The 24,017-nt window shown below is 39.7% G+C and overlaps 1 protein-coding gene across 13 annotated transcripts in view; it reads left to right on the top strand.

Annotated features, from left to right (window-relative positions):
- INPP4B (inositol polyphosphate-4-phosphatase type II B) overlaps positions 1–24,017 on the top strand; it is a 971,994-nt gene that overhangs the window by 589,017 nt on the left and 358,960 nt on the right. The gene's annotated exons all lie outside the window — the stretch shown is intronic.

Genomic DNA, 24,017 nt, shown 5'->3' with positions numbered 1-24,017 from the left:
GGAGAAAATATTGAATTAGTGAAAGATTTCCATTTACTTGGATCCACAACCATCGCCTGTGTAAGTAAAAGTCAAAAAATCAAAGGACGTACTGCATTGGGCAAATCAGCAAAAGACCTCTTTGAAGACTAAGGCACGCCTGACCCAAGCCATGCTGTTTTCAATCACCTCATTGCTTGCAAAAGCTGAACAATGAATAAGGAAGACCAAAGAAGAATTGGCACCTTTGAATTATGGTGTTATTGAAGAATATTGAATATAGCATGGGCTGCCAGAAGAATGAATAACTCTGTCTTGGAAGAAGTGTAACCAGAGTGCTCCTTGGAAGCAAGGATGGAGAGACTTCTCACGTACTTTGGACCTGTTATCAGGGGGGAACAGTCCCTGGAGAAGGACATTATGCTAGGTGAAGTAGAGGGTCAGCAAAAAGAAAACTCTCAACGACATGGATTGATACAGTGGCTACAACAGTGGGCTCAAACATAGCGATGATTGTGAGGATGATGCAGGAGGGGGCAGTGTTTCGTTCTGCTGTACATAGGGTCAATATGAGTCGTAACCAACTCAACGGCACCTAACAACAACATGTATGAATACAGATATATGCATATAAATTAATAGAACTGTATAACTATAGATAATATATCTTTATATGTTTTATATGCACATATACCTGTGCACGTATTTGTACATGTGAATTACAAAGTAAAATTGGAGAAGCAGCCCTTGAAGTTTCTTGAATTGATATATACAAATGAAATAGACAATTCATTGCAGCTCGTTTTTATAATAATGTGGTAATTTGTCATGCATGCATGTGTACATTGCATGTGTGTGCCTGCTTGTGCGTGTTTGTGTGTGTGTGTGTTTGTGTGTGTGTGTGTGATGCTTACCAGACTCTCTCACAGGTGACTAAAACTTGATTTTAAGTTTTATACCTTTCTATACCTCCCCTTGGAAACTCTATGGGGCAGGTCTACTCTGTCCTATAAGGTCGCTATGAGTCGGAATCGACTCGATGGCACTGGGTTTGGTATTGTGGTTTGTATACTTCCCCTCTGGTGATGGTGCTTGGGCTACAACATAGCCAAAAGATATTTAAAAAAGAAAAGAACTGCAGGGAGTTCACTGACTCATTTGTACTCTGAGATAAATTACTTTTATCTCTCACACATTCTGTAAGCTATACTTTCGTCTTTTGTTTTACCTTTCTGTTAATCATCTAATCATCAGTGTTCTTACCCTTATAACTGATTTCTGTCTTTTCTGTCTTCACTTGGACATATCTAATTTTAATTGTGTTAACTGCCCCATCCCCCTCACCCACACCCCCAGGGTGAAGATTTTGATAGAATTTGTCCAGGATACCATATCCTCTTTCCTCTGTCTCTTCCATCTGAATAGTGTGTTTCCTTAGACAACACTCTTTAAAGCACCAACCAAAAAAACCAAACCCCTTGGCCATCGAGTGGATTCCAATTCATAGTGACCCTATAGGACAGAGTAGAACTGCCCCATAAGATTTCCAATGAGCACCTGGTGGGATCAAACTGCCAACCTTTTGGTTAGCAGCCATAGCTCTTAGCCACTATGCCACCAGGATTTCCTCTTAAAGCACAGTTACCCTTATCCTTTAGGCCAAAGTGAAGCATCACCATGTGATATTTCACAATAAGGAGTTACAGGAGATGAATAAATAATGTATTTGCTTTTTAACATCAAAAAAATTTTGAATGAGCTATTCCTTGTTTCTCACACACAACCTGATGTTTCTGTGTTAGGTATTTTTTGGTTTTCTTGTATCTGAGCTGCTTTTGCTCCCACCCACTCACTCTCATTTCCCACCCCTGTTAAAATGATACTGAACATCATGGTCAACTTAGATACCAACTCTCCCTTGATCTCTTCCCACCACTGCAGTCAGCAGGGACCTCCCTCTCCTCTGAATTCCTGTAGCATTTGTGCCATGTTTATGACACCTCGGAGCCCTGGTGGTGAAGTGGTTATGATCTGGGCTGCTAACCAAAAGAATGGCAGTTCAACTCCACCAGTGGCTCTTCGGAACCCCTGTGGAGCAGTTCTACTCTGTCCTATAGGGCTGCTAGGAGTTGGAAATGACTTGAGGGCAGTGGGTTTGGTTTTTGGCTTTTATGACACCTAACACATACAGCCATTTATTATGGTTATTTGTGGGCATGTTTTTCATTTGCACTAGTCTGTATGCTTCTTAAGGGCATGAGCCATGTCATACTCATACCCTTATATCTCTTATACCTCCCACATCACCATCCGTAATACCTTAAACTTGTGACAAATTTTTATTGAAGTAATGAATTTGTAATATAGTGCATAACATCTGATTTATGCTGATAAATTAAATAATTCATTCATTCTCTTGCCCACTAGTATTTATCTAGTGTTAGTACTGTGAAAGGGCACCATGTACAGCAGTAAATAAGGCAGGAACGGTCACTACTCTCACTGAACTTGTAGAGGAATTAGAGAGATAGAAGGAAACCAACAAAGACATAATGCATCATTACAAATTATAATCAATGCTATGAACAAATAGGAATTTGAGGCAGAGCAGAGACTGAAAGTAGGGAATCTGGTTTTATAAAGCGTGATTAGTGAAAGCCTCTCTGGCCAGATGATGTTCAACTGGAAACCTATAGGAAATCACTTAGCAAAATCCTCTTACATCTTGTTGACTGAAATCTGGTCACCTGGTCAAACCTAACTGCAAGAAAAACTGGGAAAATTGCTAATCTAACAAAATGAGTTCTGGTAGTAAGGAAGAAGTAGCAGACTGACATAAAGTAGGCAAATAGCAGTGCCTGCCCCACTTCCCAATACTCTTCCATGCTCCTTCTTACAGAATGGAAACCCGAGTGGCGTAGAGGTTAAGAGTTTGACTGCTAACCAAAAGGTCAGCAGTTTGAATAAACCAGGTGCTCCTTGGAAACCTCATGGGGTGCTTCTGCTCTGTCCTATAGGGTCGGAATCGACGGCAACGGGTTTGGTTTTTTATTTTTGGTTCTTAGAGAATAGCCTAGGGAAGTGGGCAGAGTCAGATCATGGAGGGTATTTTATTTTAATTTTATCTGACTTGGAAAACCACTGAATGACTTTAAGTAGGGAAAAGATATAATTGTATTTGTATTTTTATATGATCTCACTAGCCACTATGTGGAATATTGACTAAATGTGGGATGTAGGGAAAGATAGAAGTCGTTAGAACAGATGATGGTGGCTGGACCAGTGTCCTCACTGGGGAACGGAAAGAAGTGTTTGGATTTTAGATATATTTAGGAGACAAAAACCCACCCACTGCCGTTGAGTCGATGCCGACTCATAGCGACCCTATAGGACAGAGTAGAATTGCCCTGTAGAGTTTCCAAGGAGTGCCTGGTGGATTCGAACTGCTGACCTTTTGGTTAGCAGCCGTAGCACTTAACCACTACACCACCAGGGTTTCCAGGAGACAAAATCAACCGGATTTAGAGAATAATAGGATAAAAAAGCCAAGGAAAAGAGAAAGCTTTAAGGATGATATTTGAAGGATGTACACAAAAAAATAACACACACACACAAACCATATAAAATAGCAAGTACATGGATAATGTATATATAAATATTTGCCCTTGGTACAAGCTTAGCTCATACAAGGAAAGTGCTGATACAGATTTTCAGTATCTGTTAGATTTTTCAAACCATTTGCATGGCTATTGGAATCTGCTTTTACCATCTGACACTTCACAAATTATAACTTTTTTGTGATTTGACATAACTAAAAGGCATTCCATCACTGTAGTCACCATAATCATTATTTTCAGCCGTTATCTACAATTACATGTTCCGTTTTCCTCTCCTGCAGTGTGTAGATCCCTGACCTGGATCCTGGGGGATTTGTGGAATTGACACCGACGTTATCCCATGCGTGAAGTGACCTAAATTTTTCACAGCCTGGAGAGGGATTTTAGCATTAATTATTTTCAATGTTTCAGCAACTACACTTGGCTTTGTAATACGAAGTAGTCCTGGAAAATAAAAATGTCTGAAATGTATTTTCAGGGTACCTTTCCGTGAACTTTCTAGGTCTCAAATACTTATGCTTCTATAGTGCTGACATTAAAACACCTTGACTGCTGACATCTCTCTATCTAGCAAAAAGGGCAGACGGTTTCAGGTGATCAACTACTTCCCAGGGACAAGAGAAAGCACTAAATATTGTTAGAAACATAAGTGAACAAGTGTTATAATTTGACCCTATTTTTATATGTTCTATATTGGCTGCTTGTTTACCTTCCTCCCGCCTTCCAAATACTGGACTCTGAAATCATTTAGCTTAGTTACTGGTGTGTGTGTAATATGCTTATGTTAACATTAGGGTCAGAATTCTTATAGGTATTACCAGAATCCTGAGTTCTAGGTCTATGATAGGGTCCATGTTATGTTTGAAATGATCTCAAATAACATTTCTTTGAACGCCCCTTTTATATATGAAATTTCACACACAAGGAAATATATTGGAGCATTCTAGTGTAATTTTAAAAGATTTTTGAAGTTCTCTCTAGAATAAATGCTGTGTAATAATGGTTATCACAGTCCCCTTTTAAAAAAATGTGTACAATAGCCAAACCTAGAAAAATGGGATTAAAGTTCAGCATGACCGAATAAACTTTAACATGAAAAAGAATTTTCTGCCCCCACGGGTTATTCTGACTCTACAACAAGCTATTAAATTAGGTTAGAGAATACTAAGACCTAGGCATCCTTGAAAAAATTGAATCAGAGTAGCACAAAGCATTAAACTAAAGTGGACCCAACCACAGTACTATTTTTGAAAGAATGTCTCTCAACATTACTTATTGCTGATGGTAGCAGAAAAGAAAAGGTCCTTAGTGTATTTTAGAAAACATACAGAATTTGTTATGCAATAAAAGGATTCAGAATTTTGGTATTTTTACCTTTTTTTTTCTTTTGCTACAATCAATGAAAATAAAGGACTAGGAATTGGGCTGGGTGAAGATGGAAAGATTTTTGGATGGTCACTCTGCAAGAATACCTTAATGAGGGATGAGAGGGGAAATATAAACTGGCAATAATAATAATAATAATACATTTAATATTTAAGCATGTAAATTCTAGGTATTTTATAATTATTTACCTATTTAATCTTTTTACCAACACTTATTAGTATTGTACCTAGTAGTCTTAGTTATCTGGTGCTGTTATAGCAGAAGTACCACAAGTAGATGACTTTTACAAAGAGAAATTTATTCTCTCACAGTTTAGGAGGCTGGAAGTCTGAATTCAATGCATCAGCTTCAGCAGAAGGCTTTCTGTCTCTGTCAGCTCTGGGGGAAGGTCCTTGTCATCAGTCTTCCTTTGGGTCTAAGGGTTTCGCAGCTCAGGGACCCTGGGTCCAAAGGACACACTCTGCTCCTGGCTTTTCTTGACTGGTGGTAATGAGAACTTTCTCCTCTCTGCTTGATTCTCTCTTTTGTATCTCAAAAGGGATTTACTCAAGATACAACATAATCCTATAGATTGAGTCCTGCCTCATTAACATAACTGCCTCTAATCCTGCCTCGTTAACATCATAGAGGTTAGGATTTACAACACATAAAAGAGTCACATCAGATCACAAATTGGTAGACAACCAAACAATACCGGAAATTATGGCCTAGCCATGCTGACACACATTTAAAAAAAAAAAAATTTTTTTAAGGGGGACATAATTCAATCCATAACACTAGTTTTACAAATGAGGCAACTGAGGCATCATTAGATTAAATCTGTTGACCTAGGTTGTGCTAGATGCTGGTAGAGCCTGGATTCACTCAGATAGTCTGGCTCTAGACCTATTCTTTGCAATTGTTCTTTAAAGCTTCTTAAAGTTAAGAGAGAGTTCTATGGCTAGAATCTCAAAAGTTATTTCCCAGCACAGTGGGCAATTTGGTACACGCAAGTGGGGTGGTTGTGGTAAATGCCAGCAAAGAGCTGGTATGTGGAAGCCCGTCAGAAGACTGTGTAATGATTCCCAGGTGGGATTCTTTCTGAGGAATCTGAACTGATGTTTCCAGTTCTAGCATATAAACTGATCATTGATGGGAATAGTTCAGAATGGCTACTTGGACATGGATGTTATCCAAGAAGGTAAGATTACTTGCTTGGATTAATTGCTCCAACAAATAGGGACCATGGAGTGGCTCTAAAGTGAGTCTCTCATCCACTGTTCAGTTGAGATACAACAATTCTGCTTCTAGGCATGTTGAAACTGCAGCGTGTTTAAGCTTAATAGCTTCCCAGGCATTGCCACTGAAGAGCTTGGGCCCTAGGAGTATGCATTTTTAGTAAGGGATTCTGAGCATCAAGGGAATTAAGGAGATGTTGCCCGGTGTGATTCTTAACCTTAGCCACATGTTGGAATCACCTGGGAAACTTTAAAAAACACTGATGCTTGGATTCTACCCCCAGATATTATAATTTAATGGCCCTGCGGTGCAGCCATGACATAGCAAAGTTTTAAAAGTTCTCTATCTGATTCTAATATACAGGCAAAATTGAGATCCCCTGCTCTAGAACAGAATTGCCCATGCAGTGTTCCTGGTATTACTAGTGTTTTTGAAATTGGGAAATTTTTCAGTCTGTTGAGATATGATTCTTCTCAGCCCTTAGGGTGCATTGGCTGGTCTGATGAGGCAAAAGTGGCTATTCCCCTTTAACTAAGAGTAGCTTTTTCTCTTTACTCCAATGTGTTCTATGAATATTACCATTTCTATGTCTGTCATGATGTAGAAACAGAATGACGTCCATTGCTCTAGGTGAGGGCATGTGTATTTTTCAGAAACTCCCTCGATCATCGTAATATTCAGCCAGGGTTGCCACTCAGTTTCCTAGAAATTTCTCTGCAGCATTTTATTTCTTTATGTGAGTACAAACTTGCAAAAAAATCTAAATTTCCATTAACAAAATTGATAAACAAATTGTATATTCGTACTATTAGAGCAGCTACAATGAATGCTTTCAGTACATTGTAAAACACACACAGAGAGCAGATTTTAAATAAAAATAATTTTATGAATGCATACATATTTTGTAAAGATGTAAGCATACTTGGGACCCATAAACACTAAATTCAGGATGGTGGTTACTTTTGGAATCGGAAGGAGAGGAATGGGATCAAGAAAGGGCACATAAAAGTCTTGATGTGTATCTTTATATCTTTAAAAAGAACTAAAACAAATATGGAAAAACCTTACAATTAAATTAATGGTAGCTTTTTTTTTTATGGATGTGTTTTGTTTATCATGCTTTATGCTCTGTAGTCTGTGTGTTTGAAAACAATTAAAAATTAGTTAAGAGTTCAGAGAATAAGATTCAATATATACAAAATCATAAAATGTTAATGCAAGAAAGGACTGTAAAAACCATTTATTCAATGGCCATATTTTGCTCATGAATATGAGGACTTTCTTATAAGAAGATACAGCCTTTTCCCTATTACCTGTAGTCACATTATTTTTTAACTTTGTATGAAAAGAGAGAAGAGGCTTGTACACCTGCCTATCGCCACTCTCTCCCCAAATTAGGGTGGTGATGGATTGCTGTAGAACTCCAGTAACTCAACACCAACCCCTTATCCTCCTACTTCCTTACCACTACTACAGAGCCTACTGGTTGCCTTCCAACTAACTAGGATCCTTAGCTCATCCACTCTACTTTCCTCATCAGTCTGCCCTTCCCAACGGGGCTTTCCTCATCTTACTTAGCCAGAACCATACAGAGAGCATTTAATAAATGTGTTCACCAAAACCCTAGATTCTCTCACCTCCTTTAGTTGATTCATCCTGATTACATTCCTGTATAATTTCCACTGTCCAACTACTTTCATCTTCCCATGGTACCAAGTATGGCTGGAGAAATTTGAAAAATCATGCTGACTAGATTCTTCTATGAGGACTTTGACAGGTCAATGGTAGAAGTCTCGCCTTCCAAGCAGGAGACCCATTGATTCCTGGCCAATGTACCTCATGCACAGCCATCACCCATCTGTCAGTGATGGCTTGTGTTTTGTTATGATGCTGAACAGATTTTATCAGAGATTCTAGACTAAGATGGACTAGGAAGAAAGGCCTGGAAATCTACTGCCAAAAATCAACCAATGAAAACGCTATGAATCACAATAGTCTGATCCTCAGCCCATCATGGGGATAACACAGGACCAGGCAGCATTTCGTTCTGTTGTATGTGGGGTCGCCATGAGTCAGGGGTCATCTTGACAGCAGCCAACAGCAACGGATTCTTCTACACTGTCTTTCTCAAGTCTTGTTACTGTCCTAAGGCACTGATCATGGTGAAGCCTGCAGACTGAAATGCTCCATCAAAGGATAACTTCATTTTCTAGAAGCTGCATTCTACCCACCACCCGCCTGTTGCCATTGAGTCAATTCTGACTCGTAGCAACCCTATAGGACAGAGTAGAACTGCCCCATATGGTTTCCAAAGAGTGCCTGGTGGATTCAAACTGCCGACCTTTTGGTTAGCAGCCAGAGTTCTTAACCACTATGCTACCAGGGTTTCCTGAAGCTAGATTCTAGATAACTGAAAATATAGACTATCCCATGCTTCCTTCACATTTTTTCCTCCTCATTTCAAACATTTACATAAGATTTGTATTCCTTCCTTATCTCTGAGAAAAGTAGGCCACATATCTCCTTACAAGTATAAACTGTCCATTGATGCCCTTGATCTTTTATCCTCAGGATTCTAACCTTATTCTCATGTGGTTTACTGTAGTAGAAACCTAACCTGCCTTCCCAATCACTCATTTCCCCCAAAATCATCCATATTCTTTGCTGCCAGAATAATCTTTCTAACATAACACCCTGGTCATTTTTTTTCCACTGCTCAAAACTTTCAGTAGCTCTCCATTACCTTCCAAAGTAAGATAAATTCTTTTTGATTTGGCTCCAATCTACATTTATAGTCAAATTTCCCACTAATTTTCTCTTTTGAGACCCCACATTTACACTCATTTATTTTTTTAATTAACACTCATTGTTCTTCCTTCCCTCTTCTGTCTAGGATGACTTTCTCCCAATCTGTGCCTGGCAAAACTCTTACCCCATATTTAAAGGTATAGGACAAATTTCACCACCTTTATAAAATTTTTAGAGCCCCTAATGTAACATCTTCCTCCTTTGAACTCAGGCTGTAATTGTAAATTGGACCTCTTCTCTAGCTCTTATTTTTTACATTGTAAACTGATTGTTTGAATAGTGCTATTCTTTTCCCCCTATCAATATGAAAACTTCTGGAAGGATAAAATTACATACATATTTCTCATTTTTTTTCAGTTTTTTTTTTTATTGTACTTTAGACGAAGGTTTACAGAAGAAACTAGTTTCTCATTAAACAGTTAGTACAACATATTGTTTTATGACATTGGTTAACAACCCCACGAGATGTCAATACTCTCCCTTCTCGACCTTGGGTTCCCTATTACCAGCTTTCCTGTTCCCTCCTGCCTTCTAGTTCTTACCCCTGAGCTGGTGTGCCCTTTTAGTCTCGTTTTGTTTTATGGGCCTGTCTAATCTTTGGATTAAGGGTGAACCTTAGTAGTGACTTCATTACTGAGCTAAAAGTGTCCAGGGGCCATACTCTCAGGGTTTCTTCAGGCTCTATCAGGCCAGTAAATCTGGTCCTTTTTTGTGAGTTACAATATCGTTCTACATTTTTCTACAGCTCTGTCCAGGGCACTTTACTGTGATCCCTGTCAGAGCAGTCAGCGGTGGTAGCCGACCACCATCTAGTTGTACTGGACTCAGTCTGGTGGAAGCCATGGTAAATGTGGTCCGTTAGTCCTTTGGACTAATCTCTGCCTTGCATCTTTAGTTTTCTTCAATCTCCCTTGCTCCTGAAGGGGTGAGACCAGTGGAGCATCTTAGATGGCCGTTCACAGGCTTTTTTTTTTTTTTTTTAATAATTTTTATTGTGCTTTAAATGAAAGTTTACAAACCAAGTCAGTCTCTCACGTGTAAACTTATATACACCTTAGTACATATTCCCATTTACTCTCCCCCTAATGAGTCAGCTCGCTCTCTCCTTCCAGTCTTTCCTTTTGTGACTGTTTTGTGAGTTTCTAACCCTCTTTACCCTCCCATCTCCCCTCTAGTCAGGAGATGCCAACACAGTCTCAAGTGTTCACCTGATATAAGTAGCTCACTCCTTATCAGCATCTCTCTCCAACCCATTGTCCAGTCCCTTCTATGTCTGATAAGTTGTCTTTGGGAATGGTTCCTGTGCTGGGCCAACAGAAGGTTTGGGGACCCTGACTGCTGGAGTCCTTCTAGTCTCAGTCAGACCATTAAGTCTGGTCTTATGAGAATTTGGGGAAAAAAATGTTTTTTTTTTTTTTTTATCCCACTGTTCTCCTGCTCCCTCAGGGGTTCTCTGTTGTGCTCCCTGTCAGGGCAGTCATCGGTGTGGCCAGGCACCATCTAGTTCTTCTGGTCTCAGGATGATGTAGTCTCTAGTTCATGTAGTCCTTTCTGTCTCTTGAGCTCATAATTACCGTGTGAGCTTGGTGCTCTTCATTCTCCTTTGATCCAGGTGGGTTGAGACCAATTGATGCATCTTAGATGGCCACTTGTTAGCATTTAAGACCCCAGATGCCACACTACAAAGTGGGATGCAGAATGTTTTCTTAATAGAATTTATTTTGCCAATTGACTTAGAAGTCCCCTGAAGCCATACCCCTCAAACCCCTGCCCTTGCTCCACTGACCTTCAAAGCATTCAGCTTATTCAGGAAACTGCTTTGCTTTTGGTCCAGTCCAGTTGAGCTGACCTTCCCTGTATTGAGTGTTCTTCTTCCCTTCACCTAAAGTAGTTCTTATCTTCTATCTAATCAGTAAATAACCCTCTCCCTCCCTCCCTCCCTCCCCCCTCTCATAACCAGAAAAGAATGTGTTCTTCTCAGTTTATACTATTTCTCAAGATCTTATAATAGTGGTCTTATACTTGTCCTTTTGCCTCTGACTAATTTCACTCAGCAAAATGCCTTCCAGGTTCCTCCATGTTATGAAATGTTTCACAAATTCATCACTGTTCTTTATCTATGCGTAGTATTCCATTGTGTGAATATACCATAATTTATTTATCCATTCATCCGTTGATGGACATCTTGGTTGCTTCCAGCTTTTTGCTATTGTAAACAGTGCTGCAATAAACATGGGTGTGCATATATCTGTTCATGTAAAGGCTCTTATTTCTCTAGAATATATTCCGAGGAGTGGAATTTCTGGGTTGTATGGTAGTTCTATTTCCAACTTTTTATTTTTTTATGGTAGTTCTATTTCCAACTTTTTATGGAAACGCCAGATAGGTTTCCAAAGTGGTTGTACCATTTTACATTTCCACCAGCAGTGTATAAGAGTTCCAATCTCTCCACAGCCTCTCCAACATTTATTATTTTGTGTTTTTTGGATTAATGCCAGCCTTGTTGGAGTGAGATGAAATCTTATCGTAGTTTTAATTTGCATTTTTCTAGTGGCTAATGATCGAGAGCATCTTTCCATGTATCTGTTATCCACCTGAATATCTTCTTTAGTGAAGTGTGTGTTCATATCCTTTGCCCAATTTTTAATTGGGTTGTTTGCTTTTTGTAGCTGAGTTTTAAAAGAATCATATAGATTTTAGAGATCAGGCACTGGTCGGAGATGTCATAGCTGAAATTTTTTTCCCAGTCTGTAGCTGTTCTTTTTACTCTTTTGGTGAAGTCTTTAGATGAGCATAGGTGTTTGATTTTTAGGAGCTCCCAGTTATCTGGTTTCTCCTTGTCATTTTTAGTAATTTTTTGTATTCTGTTTATTCCTTATATTAGGGCTCCTAACATTGTCCCTATTTTTTCTTCCATGATCGTTATCGTTTTAGTCTTTATGTTTAGGTCTTTGATCCACTTGGAGTTAGTTTTTGTGCATGGTGTGAGGTATGGGTCCAGTTTCATTTTCTTGCGAATGGATATCCAGTCATGCCAGCACCATTTGTTAAAAAGACTATCTTTTCCCCAATTAACTGACACTCGGCCTTTGTCAAGTATCAGCTGCTCATATGTGGATGGATTTGTATCTGGGTTCTCAATTCTGTTCCATTGGTCTATGTGCCTATTGTACCAGTACCAGGCTGTTTTGACTACTGTGGCTGTATAATAGGTTCTAAAATCAGGTAGAGTGAGACCTCCCACTTTCTTCTCATTTTTCAGTAATGCTTTACTTATCTGGGGCTTCTTTCCCTTCCATATGAAGTTGGTCATTTGCTTCTCCATCACCTTAAAAAATGTTATTGGAATTTGGATTGGAAGTGCATTGTATATATAGATGGCTTTTGATAGAATAAACATTTTTACTATGTTAAGTCTTCCTATCCATGAACAAGGTATATTTTTCCACTTATGTAGGTCCCTTTTAGTTTCTTGCACCAGTACTTTGTAGTTTTCTTTGTATAGGTCTTTTACATCTTTCTAAGATTTATTCCTAAGTATTTTGTCTCCTTGGGGGCTACTGTGAATGGTATTGATTTGGTGATTTCCTCTTCAATGTTCTTTTTGTTGATGTAGAGGAATCCAAGTGATTTTTCTATGTTTATTTTATAACCTGAAACTCTGCCAAACTCTTCTATTAGTTTCAGTAGTTTTCTGGAGGATTCCCTAGGGCTTTCTGTGTATAAGATCATGTCATCTGCAAATAGAGATAATTTTACTTCTTCCTTGCCAATTCGGATGCCCTTTATTTCTTTGTCTAGCCTAATTGCTCTGGCTAGGACCTCTAGCACAATGTTGAATAAGAGCGGTGATAAAGGGCATCCTTGTCTGTTCCCATTCTCAAGAGAAATGCTTTCAGGCTCTTTCCATTTAGAATGATGTTGGCTGTTGGCTTTGTATGGATGTCCTTTATTATGCTGAGGAATTTTCCTTCAATTCCTATTTTGATGAGAGTTTTTATCATGAATAAGTGTTGGACTTTATTAAATGCCTTTTCTGCATCAGTTGATAAGATCATATGGTTTTTGTCTTTTGCTTTATTTATATGGTGGATTACATTAATGGTTTTTCTAATATTGAACCAACCTTGCATACCTGGTATAAATCCCACTTGGTCATGGTGGATTATTTTTTGATATGTTGTTGAATTCTATTGCCTAGAATTTTGTTGAGGATTTTTGCATCTATGCTCATGAGGGATATAGGTCTGTAAATTCATTTTTTTGTGGTGTCTTTACCTGGTTTTGGTATCAGGGATATGCTGGCTTCAAAGAATGAGTTAGGTAGTATTCCATCATTTTCTATGCTTTGAAATACCTTTAGTAGTAGTGGTGTTAACTCTTCTCTGAAAGTTTGGTAGAACTCTCCAGTGAAGCCATCCAGGCCAGGGCTTTTTTTTGTTGGGAGTTTTTTGATTACCTTTTCAATCTCTTTTTTTCTTATGGGTCTATTTAGTTGTTCTACTTCTGATTGTGTTAGTTTTTCTAGGAATTCATCCATTTCTTCTAGGTTTGCAGATTTGTTAGAGTACAATTTTTCGTAATAATCTGATATGATTCTTTTAATTTCAGTTGGGTCTGTTGTGATATGGTCCATCTAATTTCTTATTTGGGTTATTTGTTTCCTTTCCTGTATTTCTTTAGTCAGTCTAGCCAATGGTTTATCCATTTTGTTAATTTTTTTCAAAGAACAATCTTTGGCTTTGTTAATTCTTTCAATTGTTTTTCTGTTCTCCAATTCATTCAGTTCAGCTCTAATTTTTATGATTTGTTTTCTTCTGGTGCCTGATGGAATCTTTTGTTGCTCGCTTTCTGTTTGCTCAAGTTGTAGGAACAGTTCTCTGATTTTGGCTCTTTCTTCTTTATGTATGTGTACATTTATCGATATAAATTGACCTCTGAGCACTGCTTTTGCTGTGTCCCAGAGGTTTTGATAGGAAGTGTTTTCATTCTCGTTGCATTCTATGAGTTTCTTTATTCCCTCCTTAAGGTCTTCTATAATCCAGTCTTTTTTGAGCAGGGTATTGTTCAGTTTCCAAGTATTCGATTTCTTTTCCCTGATTTTTCTGTTATTGATTTCTACTTTCATGGCCTTGTGGTCTGAGAAGATGCTTTGTAATATTTCGATGTTTTGGATTCTTCAAAGGTTTGTTTTATAACCTAATATGGGATCTATTCTAGAGAATGTTCCATGTGCACTAGAGAAAAAAGTATACTTTGCAGCGATTGGGTGGAGTGTTCTGTATAAGTCTATGAGGTCAAGTTGGTTGATTGTAGCAATTAGAACTTCCGTGCCTCTATTGAGCTTCTTACTGGAAGTCCTATCCTTCTCCGAAAGTGGTGTGTTGAAGTTTCCTACTGTAATTGTGGAGGTGTCTATCTCACTTTTCAGTTCTGTTAAAGTTTGTTTTATGTATCTTGCAGCCCTGTCATTGGGTGCATAAATATTTAATATGGTTATATCTTCCTGTTAAATTGCCCTGTAATCACTGTGTAGCGTCCTTCTTTATCCTTTGTGGTGGATTTAAATTTAAAGTCTATTTTGTCAGAAATTAATATTGCCACTGCTGTTCTTTTTTGATTGTTGTTTGCTTGATATATTTTTTTCTATCCTTTGAGTTTTAGTTTGTTTGTGTCTCTAAGTCTAAGGTGTGTCTCTTGTAGGCAGCATATAGACGGATCGTGTTTCTTTATCCAGTCTTAGACTCTCTCTCTTTATTGGTGCATTTAGTCCATTTACATTCAGCAGAATTATAGATGAGTTTAGTGCTGTCATTTTGATGCCTTTTTGAGTGTTTTGTTGACAATTCCATTTTTCCACTTACTTTTTTGTGCTTAGAAGTTTTTCTTTGTAAATTGTGTGTTCTCATTTTCATAGTAGATGAATTTATGTTTGCTAAGTCATTATGTTTTTCTTGGTTTTTATTTTGAGTTATGGAATTGTTAGACCTCTTTGTGGTTACCTTAACATTTACCCCTATTTTTCTAAGTAAAAACCTAACTTGTATCATCCTATATCACCTTGTTTTCCTCTCCATATGGAAGATCTATGCCTCCTGTATTTAGTCCCTCTTTTTGATTCTTGTGATCTTTTACATAATGACTTCAATGATTGCCTGTTTTGAGAATTTTTTTCTTTTTAAAATTAATGTTATTTTTTTTGTGTGATTTCCCTGTTTGAGTTGATATCAGGGTGCTCTGTTCTGTGACCTTGTGTTGGTATCTGATATTATTGATTTTCTGAGCAAAGAATTTCCTTTAGTAATTCTTGTAGCTTTGGCTTGGTTTTTGCAAATTCTCTAAGCTTGTGTTTATCTGCAAATATTTTAATTTCACCTTCATATTTGAGAGAGAGTTTTGCTGGATATATGATCCTTGGCTGGCAGTTTTTCTCCTTCAGTGCTCTATATATGTCATCCCATTGTCTTCTTGCCTACATGGTTTCTGCTGAGTAGTCTGAACTTATTCTTATTGATTCTCCTTTGTTGGAGACCTTTCTTTTATCCCTGGCTGCTTTTAAAATTTTCTCTTTATCTTTGGTTTTGGCAAGTTTGATGATATTATGCCTTAGTGAATTTCTTTTTGGATTAATCTTATATGGGGTTCGATGAGCATCTTGTATAGATATCCTTTCATCTTTCATGAAGCGAGGGAAATTTTCTGCCAACAGATCTTCAACTATTCTCTCTGTATTTTCTGTTATCTCTCCCTGTTCTGGAACTCCAATCACACGCACGTTATTCTTTCTGCTAGAGTCCCACATGATTTTTAGGGTTTCTTTTTTTTTTTTTTTAATTCTTTTATCTGATTTTTCAACTATATTTGTGTCAATTGCCTTATCCTCCATCTCTTGCACTCTGCATTCCAATTCCTCGATTCTGCTCCTCTGACTTCCTATTGAGTTGTCTAATTCTTTAATTTTACTTTTAATCTTTTGGATTTCTGAATGCTGTCTTTCTATGGATTCTTGCAGGTTATTGATTTTTCCACTCCCCAACCCCAGTGCCATCAAGTCAATTCCGACTCTATGTTCTTGAATAATCTTTTTGATTTCTTCAGCTGCTTTATCGGTGTGTTCCTTGGCTTTTTCTGTCAATCGCCTTATTTCATTTCTGAGGTTTTCCCTGTTGTCTTGAAGCATTCTGTATATTAGTTTTTTTATATTCTGCATCTGGCAATTCCCAGATTGTATCTTCATTTGGGAAAGATTTTGATTCTTTAATTTGGGGAGTTGTAGAAGCAATCATGGTCTGCTTCTTTATGTGGTTTGATATCGACTACTGTCTCCGAGCCATCTATAAGATATTGTAATGATTTATATTTGTTCACTGTATCTTATTTTGTTTTGTTTTGTTTCAATATACCCAAATGGGCTACTAGATTGCGCTATCTTGATTGTTGTAGCCTTTGAATCACTTATGTCCTATTACCAGCTGGTTTGGGCTGTTACCAGCTATATAAGCCTGAGAGTCCATTCACTATTATTGAATAGAATCAGCTTAGGTATTCTGATTTTGGGTCACCAAGTGTGTGGTGTAGACTGTCACCTATTCACTTAGAGGAGTAGTGGTGATAGTTGTGTGCACCAGATTCTAGTAGCAGCAGGGGGTCACACTCCAGGGGCGGCAGGATGCTGACAGCCTTCCCCCATGTGCCAGTGAGGTAGGTATGTCTCTATTCCTAAAGCACTTTGGTGGGTGGGCTCTGCTGCTATACCTTAGGCACCCAATGCTTGTACCTCTAAAGATTGGTAGGCATTGATACCCTCATTCCCCTTTGGCAAGTGGCTAGGTGGTTTGGGTGGAGCTTCAGCCCTCAGTTCCCTGTTGTGGATCAGTGAGGGCCCTGTTTAAATAGGTACAGATATCAGACCTAGAAAACTTGTCTTTCCAGTGCTCCACTAAAACAATTACAGTCAGATCTGTATCAGAATTGCCTTTGCATTATAATAGCCACCTTGTTCCCTGTAGGGATGAAAGCCCAAGACTGTGGATCTCATATGCTTGGCTGGAGCTGTTTCTGTATTTTTATTACAGTTTAGGGAAGTCAGGGAAGGATTTTCCATCCCTGGGTTGTTAGTAGCTGGTTCTCTCAGGCCAGTAGAATGGGTTAGGAAAAAACAAAACAAAACAAAAACCCTGCAGAGCACTTCACTCCCTGGCCCAGGAATTTCCAATGTTAATGAAGCCGCATGCGACAGGGAGGGGAGGGATCAGATAGATAGGAGAGAGTAGCACCCAGCAATATAGACAAAGTTACTTATCTTGCTTGGTGATGACTGTTTTATCTGAGATTCCCGAGAGGCGTGTAGCCTGTGTGTGCTGGCTGCGTTGAGATTGCCCCTGCTTCCTGTGCTTGTGCTGTCTCAGAAGCCGTGGTTAGCTCCTCTGCTCCCAGTCCAAAGCCCAGTGCCAAGGTTCCCTGGCAGGGACACTGCACTCCAGGCTCTAAAACCAGTCGCTACCTTCCGGTGACTTCTCCTCCTGTCAGCCACGTCATTGCGCTGCCTGTATGCGCTGGCTGGGCTTCCCCCGAGGTCACTTCAGGAGGCTAGGGTTGCGTCCCATGCTTGTGCCGTCTCAGGAAGCCGTGCTCAGCTCCCCTGCACCCAGTCCAAAGCCTGGTGCCAAGGTTTTCTGACTGGGACGCTGGCTCCAGGCTCCAAAAACAGTCGCTGCTTCCCCGTGGTTGCTCGTTATCTCGTTAGCCACGTCAGTGTGCAGCCTGCTTGCGCTGGCTGAGTTTCTATTGAGGTTACCCCAGGGGCTAGGGGTTAGGGCTATGTCCTGTACCTTCCCCGCCTCAGCAAGCCTCAGTCAGCCCCTCCGTTCAGTACCAGGGAACCGTGAGGGCTCTAGGCTGTGAAATGGGACGCCAGTTCCAGAAGCGGTCACTGCTTCAGGGTGCAGCTTTCGCTCCCCCATCACTCAGGTCAACTCTTTAGATCTGTGTTTGATGGTCAGGGTTCGTAGATTGTCATGTACGTGATCGATTCACTTGTTTTTTGGAGTCTTTGTTGCAAGAGGGACCCGTGGTAGTTCTACCTATTCAGCCATCTTGGCCCCTCCTCCATATTTCTCATTTTTGTAGCCTTAGTAGCATCTAGTATAATATGTGGCATTAAAATATTATGAACTTTATCAAATCATTTCTCTTGAGGTTGAGAGGACTCAGCAGGGGGAGGAGTGAAGCAAGGCTGTCCTTATATAAAAAAGAGTTTCCATGAAATTAACTGGCCTATCTGAAAATCAAAGCTGTGATTTCATTAGTCCCATGTTTTGATAGATGGAATTGGTTCATAAAGTTTGCATTAGACACTGTATGCCTTGAATGCTTTAGTCTTGCAGAAACAAGTTAACTTTTGAATCTGTTTTGCATTGTTATATAAAGATTTCTCTGTGCGAAAAGTAATGGCTTTCCTCTGCTAATAAGGTCATGACTTTTCATAGTAGATAAGAATATGTGCTTAATAAGCTGACCTAGTCTGTTATAGTTTCGGCGAAACATGCTCATGCTGATTTCTGTCCCCATTGTTATGATTGTGTGTAGTGAGCATCATGTAGACATTGTGGAAAGGCATAACATTAGCATGATCTCCATTCATTAGAATCCAAAATAATGGATTACCTGAAAGCATATACTAATAACCTCTAGCACCACATCTGTCTCGAAGGATATAGTCTATTGAAAACAAAGAAAAACCAAATCTGCATCTCATTTGGCCTCCTAACTTCTCCCGTCTGGGTATGTTAAGTTATGATATATTTGCCCACAAATTCTTTTCAGCTCCTGCTATAAAGAGGTAGAGTCTATTTTCCCACCTTCGAATCTGGTATGCTCTGGTTATGGCTATGTTGTTGTGATTGAGTTGATTCTGAGTCATATCAACCCCATATGACAGAGAAGACCTGCCTCATGGTATTTTCTTGGCTGTAATTTTTATGGAGCTGTTGGGTAAGTTTGAACCACCAACCTTTCGGTTAGCAGCCAAGTGCTTAACCATTGCACTACCAGGATAGTTGACTTGTCTTAAAAAAATTTTTTTCTTTTTTTTTTAGGTAGTCATATTCTTGTTTACCTTTTATGTTTTTCCTCTTTATTTTGATGAGTAGGTTTGTTAACTTTCTTTGCTATTTCCTTGAAATTTACCCTTATCTTCCTAAGTTTGAACAAGTCTTTTATCACTTGGTATCACCTTGCCTTCATCTCCATTTGAAAGTTCTGTATCTATACCATTATTCCCTCTTTTATTGTTCTGATATTATTGTTATTTACAGATTAACCTCTCTGGTTCCCTGTTGTAAATCTTTTAGTTTCAATTAATCCCTGAGAGTTCATTACCTAGGTTGGTATCTGGCTGATGTGGTCCTGCATCCTAGATTCAGGCTGTCATCTGATATTGTTTGTTTTCAAATTGAAGGACTCCCTTTAATAATTCTTGTAAGTTTGGTTTGGTTTTTACATATTCCCTTCATTTCTGTTTATCTGGAAATGTCCTAATTTCACCATCATATTTGAATAAGAGTTTCGCAGGATATATTATTCTTGGTTAGCATTTTTTTTTTCTTTCAAAGTTTTATGTATGTCATCCCATTGCTTTCTTGTCTACATGGTTTCTGCCGAGTAATCAGAGCTTAGTCTTATTGTTTCCCCTCTGTGTGTAAACTTCATTTTTCTCAACCTGCTCTCAGGATTCTTTCTTTGTCTTTGATTTTAGTGAGTGTGATTGATATGCCTTGATTTTCTTTTGGGGTATATTCTATAAGGGGGTTTGTTGAGCTTCTTGGATGGTCAGCTTTTCGTCTTATATGATGTTAGGGATGTTCTCTGTCAGCAGTTTTTCCATGATCCTTTCTGTATTTTCTGTCTTCTCCCCCTGTTCTGGAACTCTGATCATTTGCAGAATTTTGCTTTTGATTGTATCCTGCATTGTTCTCAGGGTTTCTTTATCCTTTCCTCTGTTTTTTTTCCTCAAACAAAGTGGTATCCAAGTATTTGTGTTCAATTTCACTGATCCTGTCTTCCATGGTTTCAAACCTACACCTCAGACCTTCTGTGACACTATTTCTGGAATCTCGTTTGTCTTTCTAAATGCTGTTTTTTGTATGATTCCTAGTTGTGAATTTATTTTGACATTTTGTTCCTGTATTATTTTCCTGAATTCTTCCATTGTTCTGTCTGTCTTTTCCATGATTTTGTCTACTTTTTCCATGATTTTGTCCATTTTTTCCTCACATTTGTCTGCTTTTTCTTTCAACTCTTAGATAGCTCTGAATATTAGAAATTTGAACTCCCTACCAGGTAGTTCCAGTGACTTCCCTTCTGCTGGAAGGTCATCTGGTGTTTTATTTTGGATGCCTACTGGAACCATCCTGTCCTTTTTTTTTTTTTAATATATATTTTCATATTGTCTGCTGTCTTTAGGACATTCAGCAGTTATTTTCTTCATTTATTGATTGTAGATGTGTTTGTTTCATCCTGCTTTTTTGTTTTATTTCAATATGTCTGAGCAGGCAGGCTGGGCATTCCTTGTTGTTTGCTTGTCTGTGAGTACAATATTTCTCACCACCTTGTCCAATGGGCAGGCCAGTCACTCAGCTATGGTGCAGCAAGACAGGTCCAATAGAAGGGAGGGACTGGGATGCTTTGTTTCTGATACATACTGGGGCCGACAGGGTGGGCTGGGGGGGTCAATGCAGGATAGGTTCTGGTAGACCGTGTTTGTGCTGCTTGAGGGTACAATATTCAGCACATGGTGTAGATAGGCAGGAGGGAGCAGAGAGGTTGTGATGTGTGGAGCTAAGTGGGTGTGGGAAAGAAGAGAAACAGGAGCCAAAAAGAGAAAAAAAGTGCTGAGGGAGCCTATCATTGCAGTGGCACAGACCCAGGGAAGTCATATGCTTGTGGCTTTCTAGCCAGGCAGTGAGGCATAGCCCATCAAGAAGGGACAGATATGGCACACACAGCTATGTGGGTGGGAGAAAGGAAAGGAAGGGAGGGAGAGAGAGATAAGAAACTGGATTAAAAAAAAGAGAGAAAGGCACATGCAGCTAGGTGGTCAGGAGAAAGGGATAGAAGGAATGTAAAGAAACAAGAAAAAAAGAAAAAAGATGCCAGGTGGTTGGGAGGATGGAAAGGAAGTGTGGTGGAGAGAGATAAGAAACTGGGGGGTGGGGAGGAGAGGGAAGAAGAAAGAAAAAAAAATGCCCCAAGGGAGCCTACCAGAAGAGAGTCCTCAGCTGAGCAGTACTGCACAGCCCATCCAGAAGGAGCAGAGATGGCACTTGGCACAAGGTGTTCAGGAGAAGGGTAAGGAAAGAAGGTAGAGAGAGACAAGAAATCAAGAAAAGAAGAGAGAACAAAACAAAACAAAAAAAAAGATGCCCCGAGGGAGCTCACTAATGTGGTAGCACGGACCTGGGAAATGGCTCTCCAGCTGCATGGCACTACACAGCCCATCTAGAAGGAGCAGAGCTGGCACATGTCGGCAGGTGTTCAGGAGAAAAGAAGGGAAGGATGATAGAGACAAGAAATTGAGCATAGAAGAAAAAAAAAAAAGTCCCCAAGGGAGCCCACTGACTTGGTGGCACAGCCCAGGGGAGTGGCTCTCAAGCCACCAGGCCCTGCACAGCCCATCTAGAAGGGGTGGAGATAGCACGCAGTGCCAGGTATTCAAGAGACAGGAAAAGAAGGAAAGGATAGAGAGCTGAGAAACTGAGAAATGAAGAAAAACACTTCCACTAACCAGGGAAGTGTTTCCCCAGCCAAACAGTGCTTCATAGCCTGTCAAGAAGAAGTAGAGAAGGCATAAGGAGCCAGGTGCTTGACAGAAAGGAAGGGAAGGAGGTGAGAGAGAGAGAGAGAAGAAACCAAAAGAAGCCAAAAAAAAGCAACAACGGCAACAAGGGAATGGCACTGAAGGAGCTGGCCAGTGTGGGCAGCACAAATCCAAGCAGCACAGAGCTAGCACCTCCCTAGCTAAGTGAGCCCAGCCCACCAGGAAGCAGTGGAGGCCAAGCAGAGGGAAGAAGGGTGAGGGTGGGAAAGCATGTATCGCTGGTTACTGGATGCTCTGTCTCCTCCTGTAAGCTCTATGAACCTGCGTTTCCATAATCCCTGTCCAACAATCTCTGTGGCTGAGGAGTTCAAGATGACGAATACATGCCAAACCGCGTTAGCTGATAGGGGACCTCCACTCTGTATCTGTCCTTGGTCTCTGTTCTCTGTCAGTTTCTTATTCCATTCGGTGCTTGGTTGAGTTCTTTATCTCTTCTCTTGACACTTAGGGTTCCAAGATTGATGTTTATCTCTGTTTTACTTAGTTTTTCAGGCCTTTGCTGTGGAGGGACGGTGGGATGCTTCCGTTTATAGTACCATGCTTGCTCCACCTTCCTCTTGTTTACCTTTTAAACTCTATAATTAAGGAAGTCATGGCAACCCCATGTTACAGAGAACTGCTCCACAGGGTTTTCTTGACTGAAATTTTTATAGAAGCAGATCACTGGGCCTTTCTCCCATAGTTCCACTGGGTGGGTTTGAGTCACCAACCTTTTGGTTAGTAGTTTAACACAAATTGTGCCACCTAGGAACCATCTGGGCTGCCTTTGTGACTTGCTTTGACTGGCAGAATGCAGCAGAAGTGACATTATATGATTTCTGAATCTGTTTCAAGAGGCCTTGCATATTCTAAGTGTGTTTTCCCTCTTGGAATACACCCAGCATCATGTACAAGGAGTGGTTGAAAGATTTCATGGAGTGTCCCAGACATCCTGGCTATTCCAGGTATCCTAGCTGAGGCCTCAGGCATGTGAATGAGGCTATCTTAGAGCACACAGCCTGAGTTGAGCTGCTAGCTGACTGAGCCTCGTGAGTAGGGCGACTAGCAGAAGAACTGCCCAGCCAACACACAGAATCCTGAGAAATAATAAGTCATTATTATTTTAAGGTATTCAGTATTGAGATGGTTTGTTACGTAGAAATGAGTAATTTATTCTCTGGGTTTATGTTAATTGGCTGTATTCCGCTTGATGCCCTGAGTTCTAGAGTGTATGTGAGCAGAATTTCCCATTCACTTTTCTCTGTTATTGCAGGGCACATAATAGCATCATCTAAGGCAAACTCAAAAGAAAGGTCACTCCTGTGAAGGACTGGACCTCTCTGAGTTTCAGTTTTCCAATTTGTAAAGTGAGAGGCGTACCAATAAATGCAATTTAAGATCTTTCTTCGCTCTACCTTTCATAATGCCAGTTCATTTTGGTGGTCAGCTTCTCTGGAAAAACTGGGATTCACTACTCTAATTTTTCTCTTTGCCCTCTAGCGGAATTACTCTGGCCAGTTTATTCCTTGAGTGCCCAAAATAGATAAAAGATACAAAATAAAAATGAGTGAGTGATTAAAGTATGTGTGTGTGTGTGCCTGTATGTGTGTGGGAGGGTGGGCAAGAATCAGCCTGCTCTCCTTTGCCTGTGAAAATCCTGTTCCTCTAAATATACACAGGCTGTGTTCATCCAGACCTGTGCCTGAATTACCAGAGAGTCTGGGATTGAAAAGGTGATTTACATAAGTGTCTGAATATTCCCCTGAACTTTTGGGTGTACGAGTCAGCTTGCACATTTGCTGAGCTCGTTTTCCAACGCTCTAAGAAGGCTCATCACACATGTTCCTCAATATGCTGGATTAATGGCAGATTGCGACTTTGATGTAGAGATTTGTCTGTTTAGGTTATTTTTGGCTGTCGTGCTCCAGGTCTGCAACTGACTGGACGTACGCATTTGACTTGAATTTTTACGTGCCTTCTGTTTGTTCTGTAACACTGAGGGGCATTATGTCAATTAAATCACACAGTAGGAAAGTGACTTAGACTGTCAAAAGATGTTGAATGACTTTTCATTTACTTTAGAAAGAAATGTATGAAGATAAAAAGGCATGGTATTGTAGAGCCAGAAGGTACCTGAGATACCACCTAGCGAG

Source organism: Loxodonta africana, chromosome 13 (assembly GCF_030014295.1).
Source record: "Loxodonta africana isolate mLoxAfr1 chromosome 13, mLoxAfr1.hap2, whole genome shotgun sequence".
NCBI classification, from domain to species: Eukaryota; Metazoa; Chordata; class Mammalia; order Proboscidea; family Elephantidae; genus Loxodonta; species Loxodonta africana.
Note: the sequence above shows the minus strand (reverse complement) of the source record. Positions and strands in the feature narration are given on the sequence as shown.